This window comes from Engystomops pustulosus, chromosome 3, assembly GCF_040894005.1.
Source record: "Engystomops pustulosus chromosome 3, aEngPut4.maternal, whole genome shotgun sequence".
Lineage (NCBI taxonomy): Eukaryota > Metazoa > Chordata > Amphibia > Anura > Leptodactylidae > Engystomops > Engystomops pustulosus.
Genome location: NC_092413.1, coordinates 209087664 through 209114720, shown reverse-complemented (window position 1 = coordinate 209114720; position 27057 = coordinate 209087664). Strand labels below are relative to the sequence as shown.

Here is a 27057-nt window from a genome sequence, read left to right as displayed (position 1 = left end):
ACAGAAGACAGTCGGGCAAAGACCAAGTCAAGGATGTTTCCCTCTTGGTGGGTAGGAGAATCAGAGAGTTGTATGAGTCCCAGAGAGGTAGTAGTAAGTGATAAAAGGTGAGAGGCTGAAGAGAAGGGGGTGTTCATAGGGATGTTAAAGTCTCCCATGATGAGTGTTGGGATATCACAGGAAAGAAAGTGAGGGAGCCAGGAAGCAAAGTGATCAAGGAACTGGTAGGGTGAGCCAGGAGGACAGTATACTACAGCCACACGAATAGAGAATGGGCGGAAAAGTCTGAGGGTGTGAACCTCAAAAGATGGGAAAGTAAGAGGGGACAGGAGGAATGACCTGGAAAGTGCACCGTGGAGAGAGGAGTATGCCTACCCCTCCTCCCTGCCTATTCTCTGGTCTGGAGGAGTGAGAGAAGAGCAAACAGTCATAGCCCAGTGCAGCAAGTGATGCAGTGTCATCCTGCTGGATCCATGTTTCGGTGATAGCCAGCAAGTCAAATGACTTGGAAAGAAACAGGTCGTGAATGGACTCCAGTTTATTGCACACAGAGCGGGCATTCCAGAGGGCACATTTGAAAGGAGTTGTAAGACGGGAAGGGGAGATAGTAGAGGGGATGCATTGGATATTGATGAGGTTAGTAGGGTTCCTATGAGGGGTGGAAAGTTTTGAGCTAAAAGAAGGACCAGGGTTTGGACAGATCTCTTCCTACTTACAGCAGGTGATAATAGAAAAGGAAAGAAGATGATTAAGCGATTTATGAGAAGGTGAACTCTGCTTCCCAGCAGAACCAGATGGAGTATGGGGGTTGGATAAAGTATAGAGAACATGGGAGGAGTACAATGGTGAAGGAAGGATTGAAGAACAGATGTGAACGGAGGACACTGATGGGATAGATGGACGAAAAGAGAGAACAGGTAGCAGTAGTACAAAGCCATTGAAGGGGTAGACAGACATACCAGATATGAAAATCGATGATTTGTTTGCATTTCTTTGCAAGTTTACCTTTCTCGCCCTTTTAAATTGCCGCTTTTATAATTGCCATTTTCAAATTATTGCGTGACACTCTAGCTATAGGGCGGTCTGCAGCCTACAGGCCTTGCAGCCTAGAGGAAACTAAATTTAAAGGGAAGGGGCAGAGCCATACTTGGGTTGTAAAATCATTAGACCCGAAATACAGGACAAATGAGTGAAAGTTTCTCATGCAAAGAAAAACAAAGTTTCTAGATAAAAAGATCAGTTAATTAAAGAAGATCAAACAGGATTGTAAACTTTAGGAATAAGAATTTGATGCAGGGATGGGTTACCAATAAAGACAGCAGATCAGGACACACAGATGAAAATTGCAGAGATATAACAACAGCAAGCAGGGATGGGTTACCTGTAGAGGAAGAAGAGGAGAGATGGAGGTTATAGTCCATTAAATTGCCGCTTTTATAATTGCCATTTTCAAATTATTGCGTGACACTCTATCTATAGGACACTCTAGCTATAGGACGGTCTGCAGCCTATCATTTTCTATAGGATTTCCTTCTGTTCTGGCTCCTTTTGCGTACAGTGAAGCACAGGTCTCCTTGTGTAAACTCCTAACTGGGCAGGAAATATCCTCTACGCTAACCAGTCAGTGGTCATAGGAGAGAAGAGCAACATTCACCGTTCTCACTCAAAAAAAGAAATACATATGTAACAAAATGAGGCAGATTCTACCAGAGATTACAACACAACACAGAGATTCCAGTATTAAGCCATGGTGTTTGGTTGCCTTCTATGCTTGACCCACTGGTAGAACTTTACTTCGACCACCTGCCTAATCATTGTATTCATGAACATCTTCTTTAGGTTACAGTATTCTATCCCACATATGGAAGTATTGTAACAACTTCATGTAGTATAAAGTAAATTGTCCCAGATTGAGGGTACAGAATCTATACCAAGATTCTTTATAGATTTGCCAGGTCCGAATTGTTGGGTCACTGAGGATTGTTTTTAGTAGACAAGTGGCTGATCATTCGGGTTCCAACAACCATAACAGCCAGTGATCAGTGGAATAAAAGGTCTACAGGTAACCCCCCCCCCTACAGTTATCCAATTTGAGGAGATTATGTTTGTACCTATGGCTCTACTCACTTCTATGGAGCATCAGGACGTAGATGTTCTACAAGAGTCACAAGTAATTTTTTTTCTCATCCACACTAACATGGGGTAACACTGGGGATTTGTGGACCCCTATTTCTTGTGATTGCTAGGGGAAGGGTGATACTTGGGACCCCCATCAACTAGGACGCCATGGTAAAAAAAACAAACCAAAAAACCCCACTTTTTTCATTCCTCAGGTTTGGAATATTGAAGACTCTTTGATAGCTAATTAATATGAAATCAAAGAAGGTCCAACAATTGCTGTATTCTCCGATGTTGCGACCTCCACTGATCCAACTTATTGTTGAACAATGCAATCAACAAAAATGCTTATTTTTGACAGGGTAAAAAGCACATTAGAAAGTGAACCCCAAAACTGCCAAAGTCCCACCACAATGACAGAAAACAGTCCTACAAATAAATATAATCATTATAGATGGAAAAGAAGGGTGAAAAATAAAATATCTGCAAAAACCCATCGTAACTTGAAGCCAAAACGGTAGACAAATCCCTAATCCCTACTATAGTGTTGCGATATGGGTAGCATACAGCCCCATGCATTTCAATGGCCAATACGTCCATCCATACGCCCACCGTATCATACCATACCTGGAAAAAAATATAGAGCGTGCGCCATCTTTCCCTATAATTAGGGCTGTGCCACAGTTCTCCCTACGGAGAGGGGAGGGGTGAGCTATAGCCTGGGCATGCATTTGTTCAAGTGAAACCAGCCTTAGCCTGTAAGTAGGGCGGGGGGGGGGGGGGTAGGGAAGTGGCTGAAGGTTGTAGGAAAAAAAGGCCCCACGTGTATCACCCAACTAATGGGCTTTATCAGGGGAAAGCAAAATAACCATATTATGTTCATTGCCAGAATATGGCTACAGCTACATGTGTGCTTGATATGATCCATGTTTGAAGATGGGTTCATAAAATTCATATACAACTACAACTTCAAGGGCATCTAGCACCAGGATGAAGATCTGTATGCAGATGAGCCTGAGTGTCTCCAGGCTCCATTAAGTCCTATGGAACCTTGAAGCCCTTCAGGCTCATTTGTATACAGATCTTCATCCTGGTGGTAGATGCCCTTTAAGATGTACCAACATTTGAGGAAGACTGACTTCATTGATTTTGCCAGGTGCAGCCAACCTTCTCATATGTATGGGGCTCACCAGTCCCCCTACTGCGTTTTGCCATGTTTTTCAGAGCACCTCGTTGGTTAAGTGTATGAAGAAGTAATTTCAGTCAGAAGAATAATATTCCTGTCAACTCCTATCCAATGTGAACGTCCTGGGTGTACAGCAATAAACATAAGAAAGTCACTATAAGTGGCCATTTACATGTTCTGAGGTGTGCATAATAGTAGGGCCAGACATGGGCCCCGGAGCCTTACAGGGTCCATATAGAGACCCTTATACAAAGAGACTAGGATTATATACATTATAATTGGGGACCTGGTGCAGATTATATATTATTAAACCATAGTTTTAGGTTACACTTGTCTTTATGAGGAGTTCTGTAAATACATCTATAATAAGGAGAGGATCAAGAGATCCAATCCTTCTCCTAGTTTCTCCATGTGGTCAGTGCAATTATATTATTCTTCCTGGGAAAATTCTCTTCTTAAAGAATGTTAACACAAAATTTAAATCTTCAAAAAGCCAGCGGTTTATAATTGATAAATGTTTCCCCAGGACTATATGGTGCATTATAATTGGGAACCTCGTACAGATTTTTCATTTTCACCCTACACCTCTGTCCAGGTACCAGACATTTCACACAACAAGAAATGATCTAGATCTTCATCCTGCTCCTAGTGTCTCCGAGAGGATGTCCTCAGAGTGGTCTAACCTGTGCCCATTACCATGACATTAACACATTAATCCCCTCTATTTGTGGACACAAGCCGTTACTTAGGCCCCTTTCACACTTGCGTTTTTCACGCGCGTTTTCTGCGCGTGCTTTTGATGCGCAGAACTTGCATTGCACTCCGACCCATTGTAACCAATGGGTCTTTTCAGACTTGCATTTTTTTTTTGAAAAACACACCATACAAGTCTATGGAGATGCATCAAAAACGCATTGCACTCTAAGTCACTTGCAAGTGCAATGCGTTTTTCACGCATCAATTGCCATAGAAAAGATAGAGCTCAGTCCTGAGTCCATTTCACGCGCATTACCTGCACGTGAAAAACGCATTGGAATTGCATCAAAAACACGAGTGAAAAACTGAGACACTGAACAAACTCTGACTGAAAACTGATTGCACTCTGATGCAAAATGCGCATTTTTCACTGATCGCACCCTGATCAAACTCTGACGTGATCTGCAACGCAAGTGTGGAAGGGGCCTTATGGTTTCATCTTATTCCTGGGAGTTTCTCCATAGACTCCAGGTGAAGCTCCTCACCCCGGGAAGTCTGACATCTACATCTGACTTCTCCTTGTCTAGAAGACAAACCCTATTCCTAAGCAGGACCAGAATCTCGTTATCACTTTATACAAACACATTTTACTACGTCAATTCTTTTAAAAATACATTTATATTTGTTCTGATATGGTTAGAAGTGGTGAAACAAACCAAACAGTATTTCCTAAATATAAAACAGTAAAAATTATAAACATGAACATCCCAAAATGTTCAATCAAAACATAACTGTTCCCAGCGTTTAAACCCCATAATGGAAAATAGCCCCCAAATTCCACTTTTTTTTTCATTTTACAACATGAAAAAAAAAATTTAATAAAAAGTGATGAAAAGGTCATATAATCAAAATGGTAACAAATAACACGTTGGTCTACAGAGCTTAAGTGATGGGTGTCATTTATTGCGGGATGAGCCAAAGTATGAAAAAGTTATTAGCACCAGAAGATGGCAAAACAAAAATAATTATTTCAGACCGACGGTTTAAAATTCAAAATAATGTAATAAAAAACACAATAAATCCTTTATAAAATGAAGTATCCCCATGATCTTACTAATACAAAAAATAAACAAGATGTGTCATTTGGGGCACACAGTGAAAAATCCTGAAAAAAAAAAACAAAACCCAGAAGAAAATGGCGCAAATGCATTTTTTCATCAATTTCCCTGCATCTGGAATTTTTTTTTTCCCCCGCTTCCACTATGGATTATACTTTTTAGTTAGTTGCAAGGTCTTATAAAGGTCAGAAGTTGGGAGAAAAGCCAGACACAGCACAGATGCCCTTCTTCCATAGGGGTGAATAGTAATTACCGAATAATAATTTATATTTACCTCTATGGGACCGTATTCTACTTTCACCCAAGACCATAAGCACACGACCAAGCTCAGGCGGTGGAATCCTACCAGCAAAACCTGCATTATACCATTCACTAATGGAATCATAATATATATTATATTATATGAGCATAGGGAGGACACACAAGGTCTAGTAGTATAGACTTATAGTACTGGTGCCAACTCAAGTCTTTTTCTAAAATGCTTTTCTTTTTAGTGAACGGGACAAATTGTGTGATAACACTTAGATTATACAAGGTACTCTATATGTATCCTATGCATGAAGTAATTGGGGGCTTATATTAAACCCCCTTTAGGATCCAGCACTTTGGACCTCAAATTTTGGCAGAATTATAGAAAAATTAACCATGTTCAGAATGACAAGATTTCGAGACAAATACAGTCATGTACAGGATAAGTTCTGTAGGTTTGTTCTTAAGTTCAATTGTGTAGCCCCAGACAAAATTGGACAATTGGTCTCTGTGACAATTGGGTTTTAAAAATGTTGGGTTGTCATAAGAACCAGGATTAACAATAATAAGGGTCGTTTAGAAGTCAGGTGTTCTTAAGCAAGAGACCACCTGTAGTCATACTACCAAAATTATAGGGTAAATTATGGTTTCTATCCGCTTAGTGTTGGCATAACTTTAAAAATTATTATGATTTTTGATTAAAAATCAGAACACCAATTTTATAATTTTCTGGGAATTCAGAATCAATTAATTTTTGGCTTATTTTAATTTTGAATGAGCTTTCCAAGATGGATAGATAGGAGATATATAAATCATCCTGCTTTCATAACGGCACCTTTCAATATATTAAGATTGCTTTTAGCAAGCTTGTTAATGCTTTAAGAGCTTTACAGTAACTAAGAAAAGAATCAAGGTGAAGCCTAGAATTTTCAAATTATTAGTCTTTAGATATAAAAGGAGAAAAAAATTTGTTGTAAAAGTGTTTTTTGAACCCCCCCCCCCCTTTCCCCATGTATTGTTGTTGTCTGTACACAGTGGGGTGTAGAAGGGACCAAGGTCCATTGATCGTTTGGGTTTTAGATTTTGCTGTTATAGTATTCTGCATATTTTTAAATCATAAATGTAATGGATTACTGTCCCCCACCCCCATTTGGAAGCACAGCACCAACACAATCCATTTTTAGTCTCCTACGTGTAGGCCCAGTCCATCCTCACCAACTTCTCAGCCACAGGTACCTAAAGAGCAGATACCTCCTAGAACCTTATGTTAAAAAATGATTTCACTCCTGGCCACAGAACAATGGAAGCCAAATCTAAAAGATGAAAAGGTTTTCGGGAAAACAGAACATTGGTGATACAGTTTGGCACCTCGGAATTCAGCTGCCAGAGTCTTCAACCACCCCTCCCCCTCCACACATACAGGACACCTACATTTTTGAATTATGAACTTGTTCAGATACAAATAATTCTGTCTTGACCAAATTCCCCCTGGATTTATACATATACAAGTCCTATTTATTGTATTTATATACTTTGTGTCAGGTTCGCTAGGGAGAATGCTGGGATTTCTGGTTCTTCTGCTGGTGCCATCAGCGTTCTCCAACCCCTGGCGCGTATCCGCGCAAACTCTACCTCTCGTCCCGGGCAGCGGCTGCTAAGATCTCACACTGTCTAGGAGTTGTGTTCGGAACTGCTGGGACTTGTGGTACCTCTGCACTTGTGGTGCCTGGTTGTTCTGCACCTTGAGGGGTTAATTCCCAGAAGCTGTCCAGCTCCTATCAGGTTCTGGAGGTGGAGTTCTGTCTGCATAAATTGCAGCTTCACTAGTCACCTGTGCCAGTGTTTGAAATCCCTTCATCACTCGCTTGCTGCATTAGTTTGTATTGCTCTGTATCTGTGTCTGTGTTGTTGTGACCTCGGCTAGTTTTTGACATTGACTCTTTGCTTACTGATTTTGCTCTTGATGTACCCTCTCATTGTTACTCCGGCTAGTTTACCATTCTTTTGTGTTTTATGTTTGTCATTTTGTTTGTTTCCCTTCCCACACTTATCCAGTGTATTTCGAGTCTTCAAGTAGTCACCCCACGGTTTAGCGTGGGGGGGCTATAGGAAGGGACAGAGGTTGGGGCAAGCTCAGGGCACACTATCCCCTGTCTTCTGTGTTACCCAACCCTAACACTTTGGTTATGTAGAACAAGTCAAGAATATCCCCAAGTCATTGACAAGAAGATGAATGTCATGTGATAATGTTCCAGTATATGAAAACTCTTTTGCTCTCAAGACACACAACCCATCTTGTACCTCTAATTTATGCCCAAGAGCTGCTATAAGGCCAGAGAATGTTATGTCTTATGTCTATACGTTCTATTTTGCCTCCCCCACCCCTTTAACTCTAAAGTGCTGGAAAAAAAATATATTTTTTGTTTAAATCAACCATATAGAATACATTTTCTTCTTAGAAGTGTTTTATTGAAAAACAAAACAAGAAAAACAATGTGCCATATGCAAGAAAAGCCTTATCTACTTATGCCACCACCAGTCACTGTAAGCAAGATGACAACTCCTTTCCTTTTTCAATTATTTACAATATGGTTATTATTGACATGTTTTCCCATCAGTTCTCGTTTCTCGTATATTCTTTTTCATAGTGAAAGTCAATTAGCGAGATTCTTAGATCATCATCTGGGTCAACTCAAAAACCATTAAAAGAATTAAAAAATTTACCACCTAATACAGGTTCCCAATGATAAATTAATCACAACAGTTATCTGTGGGACTGCAGGGACCATAACAAGTAATAAACGGATGAGGCATCTTGTCAAATATCCATAGGACTAAGATGAAAGTGGGGACGGTTGAAGATTTATTCATTACGTAGTAATATGCTTTCAAGTTCCATTATTCATTTATAAGTCCCTCACTTCTTGCTTCATCCACTTTAATGCTCTAGCTGGTCCAATACCAATAGATTGAAGGAAAGAAGTGATTTGTCTTGCGATACCTGCAAAAAAAAAAAAATACAACAGCATCACCCGTTCAATGGAAGACTAGCGTGCATTCAAACAAATCCTGCTCCTAATATATTACATTAAAAAAAAAAAATCTAAGTGTTGCAGGAAAATATGGTGCTAAACAAATATTATGTTTTCAATTTCTAATTTTGGAATACACACAATAAAGAAATCTGCACATTCAGCATGTAAGGAGAAGTAATTGTACGGTACATGTAATGCCTGGGGGGCAGAATTACATTGAAAAGTTTAAAACCAAATATTTAGATGCATTAGGGCTCTAGAATCGTTACCTGTGAGTGTACTACATGCAGAAAATATGAGCATACAATAAGGGCATCTCCAAAAAGTGTAAGGCCTCTGACCTATTCCTATAGGAGAATAACTAGGAGCCTCAGATTACAATGCCTGCGCCCTGCTTAAAGAGGACCGGTCATGCAAATTAACCCACCCAAAAAAGGCTTCATTAAAAACAATGATTGCCCTTCTCCCTAAATGGTTCCATTCCATGGCTACAATGTTAATAAACAGTTTGTTATTGGACTCGCACCAGGTGAGGTTAATATAATTTAACAAAGCGAGTCCTGAATAATAAATTATACTTGGACAGGCTATGATATTCTGCTATATGGAGAGCTCTGTTACATCATTGGGCACTTAAAGTCAAGTCATCATCAAATGTCCTGTTACATACATAGGTTAGATGTTGCAGATGTATCTGATCACATAAAATCCCAAAAGCCTCACTGGAGGATGGGGAGAATTAGAAGTCCATAAAGACAGGCTGTGGTTTCATTTAATCAGATACATACAGTTTGACATTACAGGTCCTTAATCCTCCTAACATTAACACTCTGCAGCATGTCATGTGACCAAAGAGGCATGGGAAGAAGATGGTAGGGGCTGGTCAAACGGGTCTAGTCTTCTCTGATGCCATGGAATATAAAGTTGATTTATGTGGATGTAAGGAAAACAATTTTTAGCTAGATGGAGGGTGTCAGTTAATAGGGCTCCAAACAAAAAAAAAATAGACGAAAAGACAAAATTGTTATTACCTTTATTGTCTGGTCCACTTTGTGTTCCTCCCGATCTCCGCCACTCAGTCATCAGGTTTCCTTTCGTCTCGCAGGTGGGCGCAATCCAATAGAGAAAGAAATGTTTTTATAAACAATCTACACAAATTTCTTGCATTTTAAATAAAAAGACAAAAAAGAATCTACAATACTCTTTTACGTCTCTGGTTAGATGATTTAAGCAGTTCTCCAGATGTACCCTTCACCTTTACTTCCCAAGGATAGAAACCAAACTCAAAGAAACAGCTAACTAACATTTTCAAAAATATCTTATTAGATAAATGTAATACTTACGTTTTTTGAGTTCCCAATGTTGGTCGACTGATCAAGAATCGCCAGAACCTTTTAGGGTCCCACAATGAAGTCCTAAGAAATTTCCACTTCCAATCCAAGAGTCAGCATAGCATCTTCCCCCGTGATAATTAGAACTGGATTATCCGCTTCCATTGCATGGTTTGACGTGGTACCTTCTTGGTTCTGTGTTACAAAGTTCTCGATAGGTTGACTGTCACTGTCACAGTCCACTGGACTTTCAGCCTCCCATGGGTTGCCTCCACTAACATCAGTTTTCCAGGGAAAATTAATGTAATTTAAGACTGAAAGAACTGAGTGTCTACAAGATTGGTCCGGAACAAGAAGATTTCTCAACATCGTGATTGCTGCACGGGAAAATTGGTCCCAACGAGCTGGTGGGGGAATATAGCTCAGATTGTCCAGCCAGTATACATAGTCCAGGTACATGATGTCATCACTGAAGGCGCGTCTCCAAGGATAATATCCAGTAAGGATGACAAATAGTAGTACCCCAAAAGCCCAGATCTCTACACTAGGGTGTAAAATTAAATATTCCTCGTCCGAGATGTCACACAACTCTGGAGACATATACGGGATAATGTGCGACATTGAGGTTACAATGCTACCTACAGGCTGAGTTAAGCCAAAGTCACCAAGCACAATATGATGGCAATCTCTGTCCATGAGGAGGACATTGTCCGGCTTCAGATCCCTGTGCACCAACCCTTTATGGTGCATGTAGTCCAGAGCGCTGGAGATTTGGACTGCACATCTTTTTACTATTTCTTCTGAAAGTCCAACCTGCAAAAATAAGATGAGCATCATAAGTTACACACATATAGATTATACATGGTCATATACATCAGTAAGAGGAGAAGATGTTTGGTTGGTTAATAGGATAATAAGGTGTATGTTACGATATGAAGAAGGCATTTCTTACCTCGGCTTGAATGAGGTGATGCAGTGTTCCCGCTGTTGCCAGCTCCTGAGTCATCGCATAGTAGTCCATGGTGTGTGTCAATATCGGGTAGGTTGTAATAAATCCAGGGTGCTCAGAGAGAGATTGATAGGGACAGTTCCATTAGAAAAGATTTCAACTTGGTCCTGTCCTTTCTCACCAACTTCAGTGCAAATGGTTTACCTAAAGAAAAGAAGACAATTAGATGTTACCTCCTAGATCTCTCTTGATAACATAATATTCTAATAACCATACAGGTAATGGATTAGTTGATTACAACAGCCCCAACTCTTAATCCTACAGCAGATAAGTCACCTCCTCTTTCCTCATTCATAACACTTGCATGATGGGCGGAGTAAAGTGAGCACATAATTGACAAAAAAGAAGCTGTGTGTCATATGGACATTTGATTGACAGATATTTGATCATTTTCTATAGGATTTCCTTCTGTTCTGGCTTTTGCCTACAGTGAAGCACCGGTCTCCTTGTGTAAACTACTAGCTCGGCAGGAAATATCCTCTACGCTAACCAGTTAGTGGTCACAGGAGAGAGAAGAGCGACATTCACTGTTCTCACTCAAAAAAAGAATTAAATATGTAACAAAATGAGGCAGATTCTACCAGAGATTACATCAAATAAGGAAAGGAGAGTCCGCAATCCCTCTGTAGATTACATCATTAGTCGAATCCACCAATATGAGCAGAATAATATTTATATTGCGCCAAATTATGTAACACTTTACAATTTTTAATCTTGTGTGTATTAGTCTACATATCCAGCTTTATGGCCTTGGTAACATACCTGTAAGTTTGTCTTGTGCAAGTAGGACTTGTCCATAAGCCCCCTGACCAAGCCTCTTGACGATCCTGTAGCATTCGGTAATCTCCTCAACCTCTACAGTTTGGAAGACTGGTTCCATTTTGGCTTAAGGATTGGTGAGGCTTGATCTTGAGCAAAAAGTCTACAAGAAGGAAAATATAATGTTCAATAGGTCTTCATGTCAATATATCATCACAATCCATCATACTTTAGGCATTCACAGTATAATGTGAAAGGACTGGGTGACCACCCCAAATTAATTCATAATGTTGGACTTATTATTGGTTATTCGATTTTTCCATAATTATAACCAAGAGAAGGCTAAAACTACATTTTATTCTAAACAGTTTTACATTATAACAAAGTTTGTTATCTAAATATTATTTTTAGTTTTGCTCATTATAGGACATTAAACTCCAAACTCATTAGTAATAACATCAGGAAAACAAACCAACAACAAAAAAACACAACTTAGATGATTGGTCTTACCTTAGTTCTGTAGTTGTGGTTTTAGGTGAAGTTAGTCAAGAGTGAAGAAGATGTCCAGTCAGGTGTCTTTTAAGAAGTTGAATGAAATCGCTCTATAATGCTTGACCCACTGGTAGAACTTTACTTTGACCACCTGCCTAATCATTGTATTCATGAACATCTTCTTTTGGTTACAGTATTATATCCCACATATGGAAGTATTGGGTAACAACTTCATGTAGTATAAAGTAAATTGTCCCAGATTGAGGATACAGAATCTATACCAAGATTCTTTATAGGTTATGGGAGAATAAGTCCCCACGTGTATCCCCCAACTAATGGGCTTTATCAGGGGAAAGCAAAATAAACCTTTTTTGTTCCTTGTCAGAATATGGCTACAGCTACATGTGTGCTTCATATGATCAGTGTTTGAAGATGGGTGCATAAAATTCATATACACATTCAAGGGCATCTAGCACCAGGATGAAAATCTATATGCAAATGAGCCTGAGACCTCCAGGTTACATTAAGTCCTAGGGAACCTGAAGCTCCTCAGGCTCATTTGTATACAGATCTTCATCCTGGTGGTAGATGCCCTTTAAGATGTACCAACATTTGAGGAAAACTGACTTTATTGCTTTTTGTCAGATGCAGCCAACCCTCTACTATGTATGGGGCTCACCAGTCCCCCTAAGGCGTTTTGCCATGTTTTTCAGAGCACCTCGTTGGTTAAGTGTACGAAGAAGTAATTTCAGTCAGAAGAATAATATTCCTGTCAACTCTTATCCAATGTGAATGTCCTGGGTGTACAGCAATAAACATGGAGATTATAAAGTCACTATATGTGTCCAATTACATGTTCTGAGGGGTGCATAATAGTAGGGCCAAACATGGGCCCAGGAGCCTTATAGGGTCCATATAGAGACCCTTATACAAAGAGACCAGGATTATATACATTATAATTGGGGACCTGGTGCAGATTATATATTATGAAACCATAGATTTAGGTTACACCTCTGTCTTTATGAGGAGTTCTGTGAAATGCATCTATAATAAAAAAAAGGATCAAAAGAGACCCCAACCTTCTCCTAGTTTCTCCATGTGGTCAAAGTGTTCCAACCTGTGCCCATTACCATGATATTCATATCTTAACCTTCTCCATATGTGGACACAAAACTGTAGTTATTGTATAATTATATTATTCTTCAAGGAAAAATTCTCTTCTTCGGGTTTGTGAGTAGCCCTACACATTCACCCAACATGCACAGCCTCATCACCCCATCCATCCTGCTCCTAGTGTCTCCGAGAGGATGTCCTCAGAGTGGTCTAACCTGTGCCCATTACCATGACATTAACACATTAATCCCCTCTGTTTGTGGACACAAGCCGTTACTTATGGTTTCATCTTATTCCCAGGAGTTTCTCCATAGCCTCCAGGAGCAGCTCCTCACCCCGGGAAGTCTGACATTTACATCTGACTTCTCCTTGTCTAGAAGACAAACCCTATTCCTAAGCAGGACCAGATTCTCTTTATCACTTTATACAAACACATTTTAGTACATAAATTATTTTAAAATACATTTTTTTGTTTCTGATATGGTTACAAGTGGTGAAAAAACCAAACACAGTTGTCCTAAACTCTTAGTCTAGAACGAAAAAAATCCCAAATCTTAAGCAGGACCAGCAATTCATTATCGCTTTATACAAACCCATTTCAGTGCTTTTTTTAAAAAAAAAAAATTATCAATAAACAATTTATTTTTCAATACATTTTGAAAATAAATAAAAAAATTAACCCTTTTCAGGCTGAGCCCCCTCCATACAAGGGGGATGATTGCAGCCAATGTTCGCGATTGGGGTTATCCGGTTATTGATTACCGCCGGGGGCTTCAAAAGCCGGCATCGTGTGGGCATGATGGGTACGATAGTCGCTCTTCATTACGTTATCGGGGCGTGATGAACTGTCGCCATGACAGCCTTGGGTCTTTACAAGACCTGAGGCTTTATGGTTTCCGAAGATCTGTTACAATATGCCAGTGGCGCATAGGATTTTATATATGATCTATTACTGACTGTAGTATTGCAGTATATAGTAGGATCAGACAACCGAGGGTTAAAGTTTACTAGGGGAGTCTGATAAATCGTAGGAAAAAAAATTGAAACACCCTCCAACTGTAGCATTACCTAAATTTAAAAAAAAAAACAGTAAAAATTAACATGTTGGGTATCCCCGCATCCCAAAATGTTTAATCAAAATATAATACCGTATATTCCGGCGTATAAGACGACCCCTTTTCCAACTCATACAAAACACCGGTCAAAATTTAAAAAAATACAGATTTGAATTTAACATGGTCCTTTTTTTAATTTTAAATTCTTATGATATGCAGGTATATAGCAGGAAAACTGTCGCTCATGAACATAAGGCATACAACAACAACATTACCATCGTCCATTTTACTGTAAATGTTACCATACTGTACCTTTAAATTTTTATTTTATTAAATATTCCATGCCATGTACTCAGAAGCAGGAAAAAAATTCCAAATGCAATGAAAATGGTGAAAAAATTCATTTGCGCCATTTTCTTGAGAGCTTGGATATTACGTCTTTCACTGAGCACCCCAAATGACAGGTCTACTTTATTCTTTGGGTCGGTACGATTACGGGGACACCTAATTTGTATAAGTTTTTTATAATGTTTTCATACATTTACAAAAATGAAAATCTCCTGTACAAAAATAATTTTTTTGATTTTGCCAACTTCTGGCACTAACTTTTTTATACTTTGGTGTACGGAGCTGTGGGTGGTGTAATTTTTTGCAAATTTTGATAATATTTTCAATGATATCATTTTTAGGACTGTATGACCTTTTGATCACTTTTTATAGATTTTTTTTATATTTTTCAAAATGGCAAAAAAGTGCCATTTTCGACTTTTGGCGCTATTTTCCGTTACGGGGTTAAACGCATTGAAAAACCGTTATCATTAGAGATGAGCGAACATGCTCGTCCGAGCTTGATGCTCGGTCGAGCATTAGGGTACTCGAAACTGCTCGTTACTCGGACGAATACTTCGCCCGCTCGAGAAAATGGCAGCTCCCGCCGTTTTGCTTTTTGGCGGCCAGAAACAGAGCCAATCACAAGCCAGGAGACTCTGCACTCCACCCAGCATGACGTGGTACCCTTACACGTCGATAGCAGTGGTTGGCTGGCCAGATCAGGTGACCCTGGGATAGACTAGCCGCTGGCCGCGCTGCTCGGATCATTCTGTCTCTGGATGCCGCTAGGGAGAGAGCTGCTGCTGCTCAGGGAAAGCGTTAGGGTGTTCTATTAGCTTACTGTTAGGCAGGAGTGATTCTCAAAGAACCCAACAGCCCTTCTTAGGGCTACAATAACGTTCTACTTTTTTTATTTTAATTTGCATCTTTTACCATTTTGTGAGGAATTAGCAGGGGGACTTGCTACCGTTGTGTTTAGCTCTTAGTGGCACACATATCCATAGCAAAGACCGAAGTGGGAAAATTCAGTAGGGGTTGGATTTCTATTAGGCAATAACTCAGTGTCATCTCATCTGGCATAGTACTGTGCTTCCTTTGATACTTGGCTAGAAAATAGCCATAGGAGAATACAAACAGCTTCTTGAAGCCTACAGTAGCGTTCTATATATTTGATTTCTGGTTGATCTGCTGGTGACTGTAGTTTCTGCAGTGCATGTACTTGCCAATTCTGAGCAATTTGTAGTGGGACTTGCGACCGCTGTGTTCTGCGCTTAGTGGCGCACATATCCATAGCAAAGGCCGAAGTGGCAAAATTCAGTAGGGGTTGGATTTCTATTAGGCAATAACTCAGTGTCATCTCATCTGGCATAGTACTGTGCTTCCTTTGATACTTGGCTAGAAAATAGCCATAGGAGAATACAAACAGCTTCTTGAAGCCTACAGTAGCGTTCTATATATTTGATTTCTGGTTGATCTGCTGGTGACTGTAGTTTCTGCAGTGCATGTACTTGCCAATTCTGAGCAATTTGTAGTGGGACTTGCGACCGCTGTGTTCTGCGCTTAGTGGCGCACATATCCATAGCAAAGGCCGAAGTGGCAAAATTCAGTAGGGGTTGGATTTCTATTAGGCAATAACTCAGTGTCATCTCATCTGGCATAGTACTGTGCTTCCTTTGATACTTGGCTAGAAAATAGCCATAGGAGAATACAAACAGCTTCTTGAAGCCTACAGTAGCGTTCTATATATTTGATTTCTGGTTGATCTGCTGGTGACTGTAGTTTCTGCAGTGCATGTACTTGCCAATTCTGAGCAATTTGTAGTGAGACTTGCGACCGCTGTGTTCTGCGCTTAGTGGCGCACATATCCATAGCAAAGGCTGAAGTGGCAAAATTCAGTAGGGGTTGGATTTCTATTAGGCAATAACTCAGTGTCATCTCATCTGGCATAGTACTGTGCTTCCTTTGATACTTGGCTAGAAAATAGCCATAGCAATAGGATAGCATTGTTTGGTTTTAAAAACTCAAAAAAAAACAAAAAACACAAAAAAAAAAAAAAAAAACACAAAAAAAAACAAAAAGAAGTAAAAAAAAAAAAAAAAGTTATAACTCTCATTTTAAAAATGTTTAACCCGAGGGCTAGGGGTAGAGGACGAGGGCGGGGACGTGGGCGTCCAACTACTGCAGGGGTCAGAGGCCGTGGTCCTGGGCGGGGTGAGACACCACCTGCTGATGAGGGAGCAGGGGAACGCCGCAGAGCTACACTCCCTAGGTTCATGTCTGAAGTTACTGGGACTCGTGGTAGAGCACTGTTGAGGCCAGAACAGTGCGAACAGGTGATGTCGTGGATTGCTGACAATGCTTCGAGCAATTTGTCCACCACCAGTCAGTCTTCCACGCAGTCCACCCATGTCACCGAAATCGCCACTCCTCCAGCTCCTGCACCTCAGCCTCCTCCCCCCCAGTCTGCCCCCTCCCAGGAAAATTTGGCATTTGAACCGGCATACTCTGAGGAACTGTTTTCTGGACCCTTCCCACAGTCACAAACCACTTGTCCGGTTGCTGCTGAGCAATTTTCCGATGCCCAGGTTTTCCACCAGTCACAGTCTGTGGGTGATGATGACCTTGTTGACGTAGTGGAAGTGTGTAAAGAGGTGTCCGACGATGAGGAGACACGGTTGTCAGACAGTGGGGAAGTTGTTGTCAGGGCAGGAAGTCCGAGGGGGGAGCAGACTGAGGGATCGGAGGATGATGAGGTGACAGACCCAAGCTGGGTTGAGAGGCCGGGTGAACACAGTGCTTCTGAGACGGAGGAGAGTCCTCGACCTGAACAGGTTGGAAGAGGCAGTGGTGGGGCCAGACGGAGAGGCAGGGCCAGAGCTGGTGCATCAGCGCCACTGTCAACTAGTGAAGCTCCCGTGGTGAGGGCTCTTGCGGCGAGGGCTAGATCTTCAGAAGTGTGGAGGTTCTTTAAGGAAACACCGGATGACCGACGGACTGTGGTGTGCAACATTTGCCAAACCAGGCTCAGCAGGGGTTCCACCACTACTAGCTTAACTACCACCAGTATGCGCAGGCATATGAATGCTAAGCACCCCACTCAGTGGCAACAAGCCCGTTCACCTCCGGCCGTGCACACCACTGCTCCTTCCCCTGTGTCAGCTGCTAGTCAGCCCCCTGCCCAGGACCCTGCCACAAAAACCCCATCGTCGCCTCCACGATCCTCCACAGCATCCACCAGCGTTCAGCTCTCCATACCCCAGACGCTGGAGCGGAAACGCAAATATAGTGCAACCCACCCGCACGCCCAAGCCCTTAATGTGCACATCTCCAGATTGCTTAGCCTGGAGATGCTGCCCTATAGGCTAGTAGAGACCGAGGCCTTTCGCAACCTCATGGCGGCGGCCGCCCCTCGGTATTCGGTCCCCAGCCGCCACTACTTTTCCCGATGTGCCGTCCCAGCCCTGCACCAGCACGTGTCAGACAACATCATCCGTGCCCTGACCAACGCCGTTTCTGACAAGGTCCACCTGACCACGGACACGTGGACGAGTGCTGCCGGGCAGGGCCACTATATATCGCTGACGGCACATTGGGTTAACTTGGTGGAGGCTGGGACCGAGTCTGACCCTGGGGCTGCTCATATACTGCCGACGCCGAGGATTGCGGGGCCTACCTCGGTCCAGGTGTTTCAGGCCTACTATGCCTCCTCCTCCTCCCACCCCTCCTCCACCTCCTCCTCCGAACTACCATCCGTGGGCACGGCGCCATCAGTCGGTAGCTCTAGGCACAGCAGCAGTGCCGTCGCTAAGCGACAGCAGGCGGTGCTCAAACTGCTGAGCCTAGGCGACAAAAGGCACACCGCCCAAGAGCTATTACAGGGCATCACGGCGCAGACTGATCTGTGGCTGGCACCGCTGAACCTCAAGCCGGGAATGGTTGTGTGTGACAACGGCCGTAACCTGGTGGCGGCTCTGCAACTCGGCAGACTGACACATGTGCCATGCCTGGCCCATGTGTTAAATCTGATAGTGCAGCGTTTCCTCAAGACATACCCCAATCTGTCTGATTTGCTCACGAAGGTGCGCCGCATCTGTGCGCATTTCAGGAAGTCCAGCCCAGATGCTGCCACTCTCAGGGCAGCGCAGCGCCGCCTCCAACTGCCCGCTCACCGACTGTTGTGCGACGTGCCCACGAGGTGGAATTCAACACTGACCATGTTATCCAGAGTTTACCAGCAGCGCAGAGCGATTGTAGACTGCCAGATGTCAACTTCCACCAGAACTGGTAGTCAGGTCAGTCAGCTTCCTCAAGTCTACAATGAGGAGTGGACGTGGATGTCTGATATCTGTCAGGTGCTGAGTAACTTTGAGGAGTCAACACAGATGGTCAGTGGCGATGCCGCCATCATCAGCCTCACCATCCCGCTGCTTGGCCTGTTGAAAAACTCTCTGGTCAGCATGAAGTCGGAAGCTTTGCGCTCGTCACAAGAGACGGGGGAAGAATATTCCCTTGTTGATAGCCAAAGCACCCTGAGGTCTGTTTCTCAGCGCATATCGGAGGAGGTGGAGGTGGAGGAGGATGAGGAGGAAGAGGAGGAGAATGTTGGCGAGACACAAGAGGGGACCATTGTTGAGTCCTTCACTGTTCAGCGTGTATGGGCAGAAGAAGAGGAGTTGGAGGAGTTGGAGGAGGAGGAAATGGACAGTCAGGCCAGTGAGGGGAGTGAATTCTTACGCGTTGGTACTCTGGCGCATATGGCAGATTTCATGCTAGGCTGCCTATCCCGTGACCCTCGCGTTCAAAGAATTTATTCCAGCACCGATTACTGGGTGTTCACTCTCCTGGACCCACGGTACAAGCAAAATCTTCCCACTCTCATCCCTGGAGAGGAAAGGAGTGTGAGAATGCATGAATACCAGCAGGCCCTGGTGCACAAGCTGAAACAGTATTTCCCTTCTGACAGCGCTAGCGGCAGAGTGCGTAGTTCTGCGGGACAAGTAGCGAGGGAGAGTAGGCGAGCAGGCAGCTTGTCCAGCACTGGCAAGGGTACGCTTTACAAGGCTTTTGCCAGCTTTATGTCACCCCAGCAAGACACTGTCACCTGTCCCCAGTCTCGGCAGAGTAGGGCTGATCTTTACAGAAAGATGGTGAGGGAGTACGTAGCTGACCATACCATCGTCCTAAATGATCACACAGCTCCCTACAACTACTGGGTTTCAAAGCTGGACATGTGGCACGAACTGGCGCTGTACGCCTTGGAGGTTCTTGCCTGCCCTGCCGCTAGCGTCTTGTCCGAGCGGGTTTTCAGTGCAGCTGGTGGCATCATCACCGATAAGCGTACACGCCTGTCGACTGACAGCGCTGACAGGCTGACGCTTATTAAAATGAATAAAGGCTGGATTTCTCAGAATTTCCAATCTCCACCAGGTGAAGGAAGCTCAACCTGAATAATTGATCCACTCCTCCTCCTCCTCCTCATTTTCCTCCTTCTCCTCCTCTTTGTACAGTAAAGCAGAGGAAAATGGCTATTTTTTGACAGGGCCCACTGGCTCTTGCTATAGTACTTCATGCATTTAATTTTTCTGGAGGGCCACCTACCCGGTCCTCTGTTTGAAACAATTTTTGTGAGTGCCACATACAGGCACTCAATCTATTCCATTTTTCTGGAGGGCCACCTACCCGGTCCTCTGTTTTAAAAAATTTTTGGGACTGCCACATACAGGCACTCAATCTATTCCATTTTACTGCAGGGCCACCTACCTGCTCCTCTGGTTTGAACAATTTTTGGGACTGCCACATACAGGCACTCAATCTATTCCATTTTACTGCAGGGCCACCTACCTGCTCCTCTGGTTTGAAAAATGTTTGGGACTGCCACATACAGGCACTATCCAAATTAAATTGTCTCCATAGCAGCCTCCACACGTTGTCTCCATTGCTACCTCCAAAAGTCGTCCATATAGCTGCCTCCATACATCGTCCCTTTATCAAACGAGGTGTGTCAGGCAGAAATTTGGGTTGTTTTCATGGATTCCACATCAAAGTTGTTAACTTTGTCGCCACCCTGCTGTGTAATCCCCAAAATATACTGGCAAACTTTTACCATTTAGGGATATTATTTCAGCGCTTCTTGCGCATCTGTTTACATTCCCCTCACCCGGCATATCCTAAACTTATAAGAACGCTACTACACTTGATCTTATACAAAAGGTTCTTAGAAGTGCTGTTTGGGGAGTAGCCTAGAGACAGGGGCTTGGATTGGCGAAAGCTCGCCTGGCAGCGGAACGCCAGCTCCATGCGCATCATGCGCTTCTTGCGCATCTGTTTACATTCCCCTCACCCGCCATATCCCAAACTTATGAGAACGCTACTACACTTAACTTGGTGCAGGCTGGGACCGAGTCTGACCCTGGGGCTGGTCATATACTGCCGACGCAGAGAATTGCGGGGCCTACCTCGGTCCAGGTCTCAAAGGCCTACTATACCTCCTCCCACCCCTCCTCCACCTCCTCCTCCTCCGAATTACCATCCGTGGGCATGGCGCCACCAGTCGGTAGCTCTAGGCACAGCAGCAGTGCCGTTGCTAAGCGACAGCAGGCGGTGCTGAAACTGCTGAGCCTAGGCGATAAAAGGCACACCGCCCAAGAGCTATTACAGGGCATTCCACATCAAAGTTGTTAACTTTGTCGCCACCCTGCTGTGTAATCCCCAAAATATACTTGCAAACTTTTACCATTTAGGGATATTATTTCAGCGCTTCTTGCGCATCTGTTTACATTCCCCTCACCCGGCATATCCTAAACTTATAAGAACGCTACTACACTTGATCTTATACAAAAGGTTCTTAGAAGTGCTGTTTGGGGAGTAGCCTAGAGACAGGGGCTTGAATTGGCGAAAGCTCGCCTGGCAGCGGAGCGCCAGCTCCATGCGCATCATGCGCTTCTTGCGCATCTGTTTACATTCCCCTCACCCGGCATATCCTAAACTTATAAGAACGCTACTACACTTGATCTTATACAAAAGGTTCTTAGAAGTGCTGTTTGGGGAGTAGCCTAGAGACAGGGGCTTGGATTGGCGAAAGCTCGCCTGGCAGCGGAGCGCCAGCTCCATGCCAAGATCCAACTAACATAGTTTTAACTGCAGCACCTTTAATCTACTACTAGTTCACTGCCTCCATACATGGTCCCCTTATCAAACGAGCTGTGTCAGGCAGAATTTTGGGTTGTTTTCATGGCTTCCATGTTAACTTTGTCGCCACCCTGCTGTGTAATCCACAAAATATACTGGCAAACTTTTATCATGTACCGATATTATTTGAGCGCTTCTTGCTCACCTCCTTTGGTTCCTCTCTGCTACCCATTGGTTTGAAGCCTGAGTCCATTTAGGGTATGTTGCCATGCCTGCCGCTGCTGCCGCTGCCTCTGCATGCCGTCCCCTATAGTGTCAGGGTCAATTATTGGATGTTTTAGATGCTATCTAGCTTCATTCTGTCACTCTGTCATGGCCATGCTGTTGCCCATAATTTTGGCATAATGGTGCGATTATGCAGCCTCAGAGGCATCCATGCATGCTGCCCCTGCTGTTTCCTGTCCATTTCCGTGGTGTTTCCATCCTTTTCTGAGGTTCCCAGGTGTTTGGCCAAGCTTCCCTGTGCAGAGCCTTGGTCCCCTTGAAAAATGCTCGAGTCTCCCATTGACTTCAATGGGGTTCGTTATTCGAGACGAGCACTCGAGCATCGGGAAAAGTTCGTCTCGAATAACGAGTACCCGAGCATTTTAGTGTTCGCTCATCTCTAGTTATCATATTTTGATCGGGCACTTTTGGACGCGTCAATACCTGATGTGTTTATGATTTTTACTGTTTATTTATATTTATGTCAGTTCTAGGGAAAGGGGGGTGATTTGAAATTTTAGGTTTTTTTATTATTGATTTATTTTATTTTTTTAACTTTTATTTATACTATTTTTCAGACTCCCTAGGGTACTTTAACCCTAGGTTGTCTGATCGATCCTATCATATACTGCCATACTACAGTATGGAAGTATATGGGGATTTTCCTCATTCATTACAATGTGCTATCAGCACATTGTAATGAAGGGGTTAAAACGAAATAGCCTCGGGTCTTCGGAAGATATTCGCCGCTATCTTTTTGAGGCTGTGCTAGCACTGATCGCGGGTGTTACCGGTAAGCCTTTGCTGCAAAATGCAGCAAAGACTTACAGGCTATGGAGAGGGCTCAGCCCGTGAGCCCTCTCCATGCACCGGGACCCGACCGCCGCCGTGAATACACGGCGGGCGGTTGGGATTACCGGCGTAGAAGACGACCCCAGAGAAGACAGAAGATTTTTCTGTCTTCAAAAGTCGTCTTATATGCCGGAATATACGGTAACTGTTCCCAGCGTTTAAACCCCATAATGGAAAATAGCCCCCAAATTCCGCTGTTTTTGCCATTTTACAACATGAAAAAAAAAATAAGTGATGAAAAGGTCATACAGTAAAAAATGGTAGCAAAGATGTATGAAAAATTAGCACTAGAAGATGGCAAAACAAAATCATAAATGTAATGGATTATTGTCCACCACCCCCATTTGGAAGCACAGCACCAAAACAATCCATACGTGTTGGCCCTGTCCATCCTCACTAACTTCTCAGCCACAGGTAACTAAAGAGCAGATACCTCCTAGAACCTTATGTTTAACCCCTTACCGACATGTGACGTAGTACTACGTCACATGTCGGGTCCCGGTGTATATTGCAGCAAAGGCTTACCGGTAACACCCGCGATCGGTGCCGGCACCGATCGCGGGTGTTTTACCGCTGATCGCCGCCGGCAAAGGTGCCGGTGGCATCAAAAAGACGGCGGCGCGAAGGCGCCACCATCTTTACGTGTATTGTCGCTCCCCGTGACGTCATCGGGGAGCGACGATCCGTCGCCATGGTAGCACACAGTAATGTATTAGTAGTAAAATCCCCATATACTGCCATACTGTAGTATGGCAGTATATGATAGGATCGTACAGAAACCCTAGGGTTAAAGTACCCTAGGGAGTCTGAAAAATAGTAAGAATTAAAAAAAAAAAAAAAAAATAAAATAAAAAAATTATTAAAAAAAAACCTAAAAATTCAAATCACCCCCCTTTCCCTAGAATTCATATAAATAAACAGTAAAAATCATAAACACATTAGGTATCGCCGCGTCCGAAAATGCCCGATCTATCAAAATATGATAACAGTTTTTCACTGCGTTTAATCCCGTAATGGAAAATCGCGCCCAAATTCGAAAATGGCACTTTTTTGCCATTAAAAAAAATATTTTAAATTCTATAAAAAGTGATCAAAAGGTCATACAGTCCTAAAAATGATAACATTGTAAACATCATCAAAATCCGCAAAAAATGACACCATGGACAGCTCTGTACACCAAAGTATGAAAAAGTTATTAGCCCCAGAAGATGGCAAAATCCCCCAAAAAAATTTTGTATAGGAGGTTTTAATTTTTTTTAATGTATGAAAACATTATAAAACCTATACAAATTTGGTATCACCGTAATCGTACCGACCCAAAGAATAAAGTAGACATGTAATTTGGGGTGCACAGTGAAATCCGTAAAATCCAAGCCCACAAGAATACGGCACAAATGTGTTTTTTTTTTTACCAATTTCACTGCATTTGGAATTTTTTTCCTGCTTCCCGGTACACGGCATGAAATATTAAATACCACCATTTTTAAGTGTAATTTGTTACGCAGAAACTAAGCCATCACACAGCTCTGTACATGGAAAAATAAAAAAGTTACAGATTTTTGAATGTGGGGAGTGAAAAATGAAGACGCAAAATCGAAAAAGGGCCACGGCGGGAAGGGGTTAAAGATTATTTAACTCCTGGCCACAGAACAATGGAAGCCAAATCTAAAAGATAAAAAGGTTTTCGGGAAAACAGAACATTGGTGATACAGTTTGGCACCTCGGAATTCAGCTGCCAGAGTCTTCAACCACCCCTCCCCCTCCACACATATGCATTGATGGTGAGAGAGTCAGGAGACCCCATACATTTTTGAATTAAGAACTTGTTCAGATAGAGATAATTCTGTCTTGACCAAATTCCCCCTGGACTTATACATATACAAGTCCTTCTTCATTATTTATCTAACATGGTTATCCCCAAGTCATTTACAATATCATCTGTGGAATAACCCATTATAGATTAGCCTTACCTTAGTTAACATTTTCACCAAAAATAATAAAAAAAAGATGTCAGGTCATTATCTCCAAGGATGTGAATGTCATTTGATAATGTTCCAGCATATGAAAACTCTTTCTCTCAAGACACACAACCCATCTTGTACCTCTAATTTATGCCCAAGAGCTGCTATAAGGCCAGAGAATGTTATGCCTTATGTCTATACGTTCTATTTTGCCTCCCCCACCCCTTTAACTCTAAAGTGCTGGAAAAAAAATCTATTTTTTGTTTAAATCAACCATATAGAATACATTTTCTTCTTAGAAGTGTTTTATTGAAAAACAAAAAAAAAAATGTGCCATATGCAAGAAAAGCATTATCTACTTATGCCACCACCAGTCACTGTAAGCAAGATGATAACTCCTTTCCTTTTTCAATTATTTACAATATGGTTATTATTGACATGTTTTCCCATCAGTTCTCGTTTCTCGTATATTCTTTTTCATAGTGAAAGTCAATTAGCGAGATTCTTAGATCATCATCTGGGTCAACTCAAAAACCATTAAAAGAATTAAAAAATTTACCACCTAATACAGGTTCCCAATGATAAATTAATCACAACAGTTATCTGTGGGACTGCAGGGACCGTAACAATTTAAAAACGCATGCGGCATCTTGACAAATATCCATAGGACTAAGATGAAAGTGGGGACGGTTGAAGATTTATTAACTACTTAGTAATATGCTTTCAAGTTCCATTATTCATTTATAAGTCCCTCACTTCTTGCTTCATCCTCTTTAATGCTCTAGCTGGTCCAATACCAATAGATTGAAGGAAAGAAGTGATTTGTTTTGCGATACCTGCAAGAAAAAAAAATACAACCGCATCACCCGTTCAATGGAAGACCAACGTGCATTCAGACAAATCCTGCTCCTAATATATTACATTAAAAAAAATATTTAAAAATCTGTTCAAATTTAAATCTTAAATTATAAGTGTTTCAGGAAAAGATGCGGCTAAAGAAATTATTTTTAAAATATTCAGTTTTCAATTTTTAATTTTGGAATATACACAAAGAAATCTGCACATTCAGCATGTAAGGAGAAGTAATTGTACGGTACATGTAATGCCTGGGGAGCAGAATTACATTGCAAAGTTTAAAACAAAATATATAGATGCATTAGGGCTCTAGAATCGTTACCTGTGAGTGTAATACATGCAGAAAATATGAGCATACAATAAGGGCATCTCCAAAAAGTGTAAGGCCTCTGACCTATTCCTATAGGAGAACAACTAGGAGCTGCAGATTACAATGCCAGTGCCCTGATTAAAGAGAACCGGTCATGCAAATTAACCCACCCAAAAAAGGCTTCATTAAAAACAATGATTGCCCTTAACACTAAATGGTTCCATTCCATGGCTACAACGTTACAAAAAACAGTTTGTTATTGGACTCACACCAAGTGAGGTGAATATAATTTTACAAAGTGAGTCCTGCATAATAATTTTTACTTGGACAGGCTATGATATTCTGCTGTATGGAGAGCTCTGTTACATCATTGGGCACTAAAATGTCAAGTGACCAGGATGACACCATCAAAGTTCCTGTTACAAACATAGGCTAGATGTTGTAGATGTATCTGATCACATAAAATCCCTGGAGGTTGGGGAGAATTAGAAGTCCATAAAGACAGGCTGTGATTTCATTTAATCAGATACATACATGGTGTACAGTTTGTTAATGTTAGGAGGATTAAGGACCTGTAATGTCACTCTGCAGCATGTCATGTGACCAAAGAGGCATGGGAAGAAGTAGATGGTAGGGGCTGGTCAAACAGATCTAGTCTTCTCTGATGCCATGGAATATAAAGTTGATTTATGTGGATGTAAGGAAAACAATTTTTAGCTAGAAGGAAGGTGTCAGTTAATAGGGCTCGAAACAAAAAAAAATAGACAAAAAGACAAAATCGTTATTACCTTTACTGTCAGGTCCACTGTGTGTTCCTCCCGATCTCCGCCACTGTGTGTTCCTCCCGATCTCCGCCACTGTGTGTTCCTCCCGATCTCCGCCACTGTGTGTTCCTCCCGATCTCCGCCACTGTGTGTTCCTCCCGATCTCCGCCACTGTGTGTTCCTCCCGATCTCCGCCACTGTGTGTTCCTCCCGATCTCCTCTACTCAGTCATCATCAGGTTTCCTTTCGTCTCGCAGGTAGGCGCAATCCCATAGAGAAAGAAATGTTTTTATAAACAATCTACACAAATTTCTTGCATTTTAAATAAAAAGACAAAGAATCTAGAATACTCTTTTACATCTCTGGTTAGATGATTTAAGCAGTTCTCCAGATAATAAAAAAAAAAAACCCCAAAAAAACTTTCCTGAAAGT

The 27057-nt window shown here is 42.2% G+C and overlaps 1 pseudogene; it reads right to left on the bottom strand.

The window, feature by feature from the left end:
• Positions 1-9817: 9817 nt before the first annotated feature.
• On the bottom strand, positions 9818-11622 carry LOC140122934 (serine/threonine-protein kinase SBK1-like; annotated as a pseudogene).
• Between the last annotated feature and the right edge of the window lie 15435 nt (positions 11623-27057).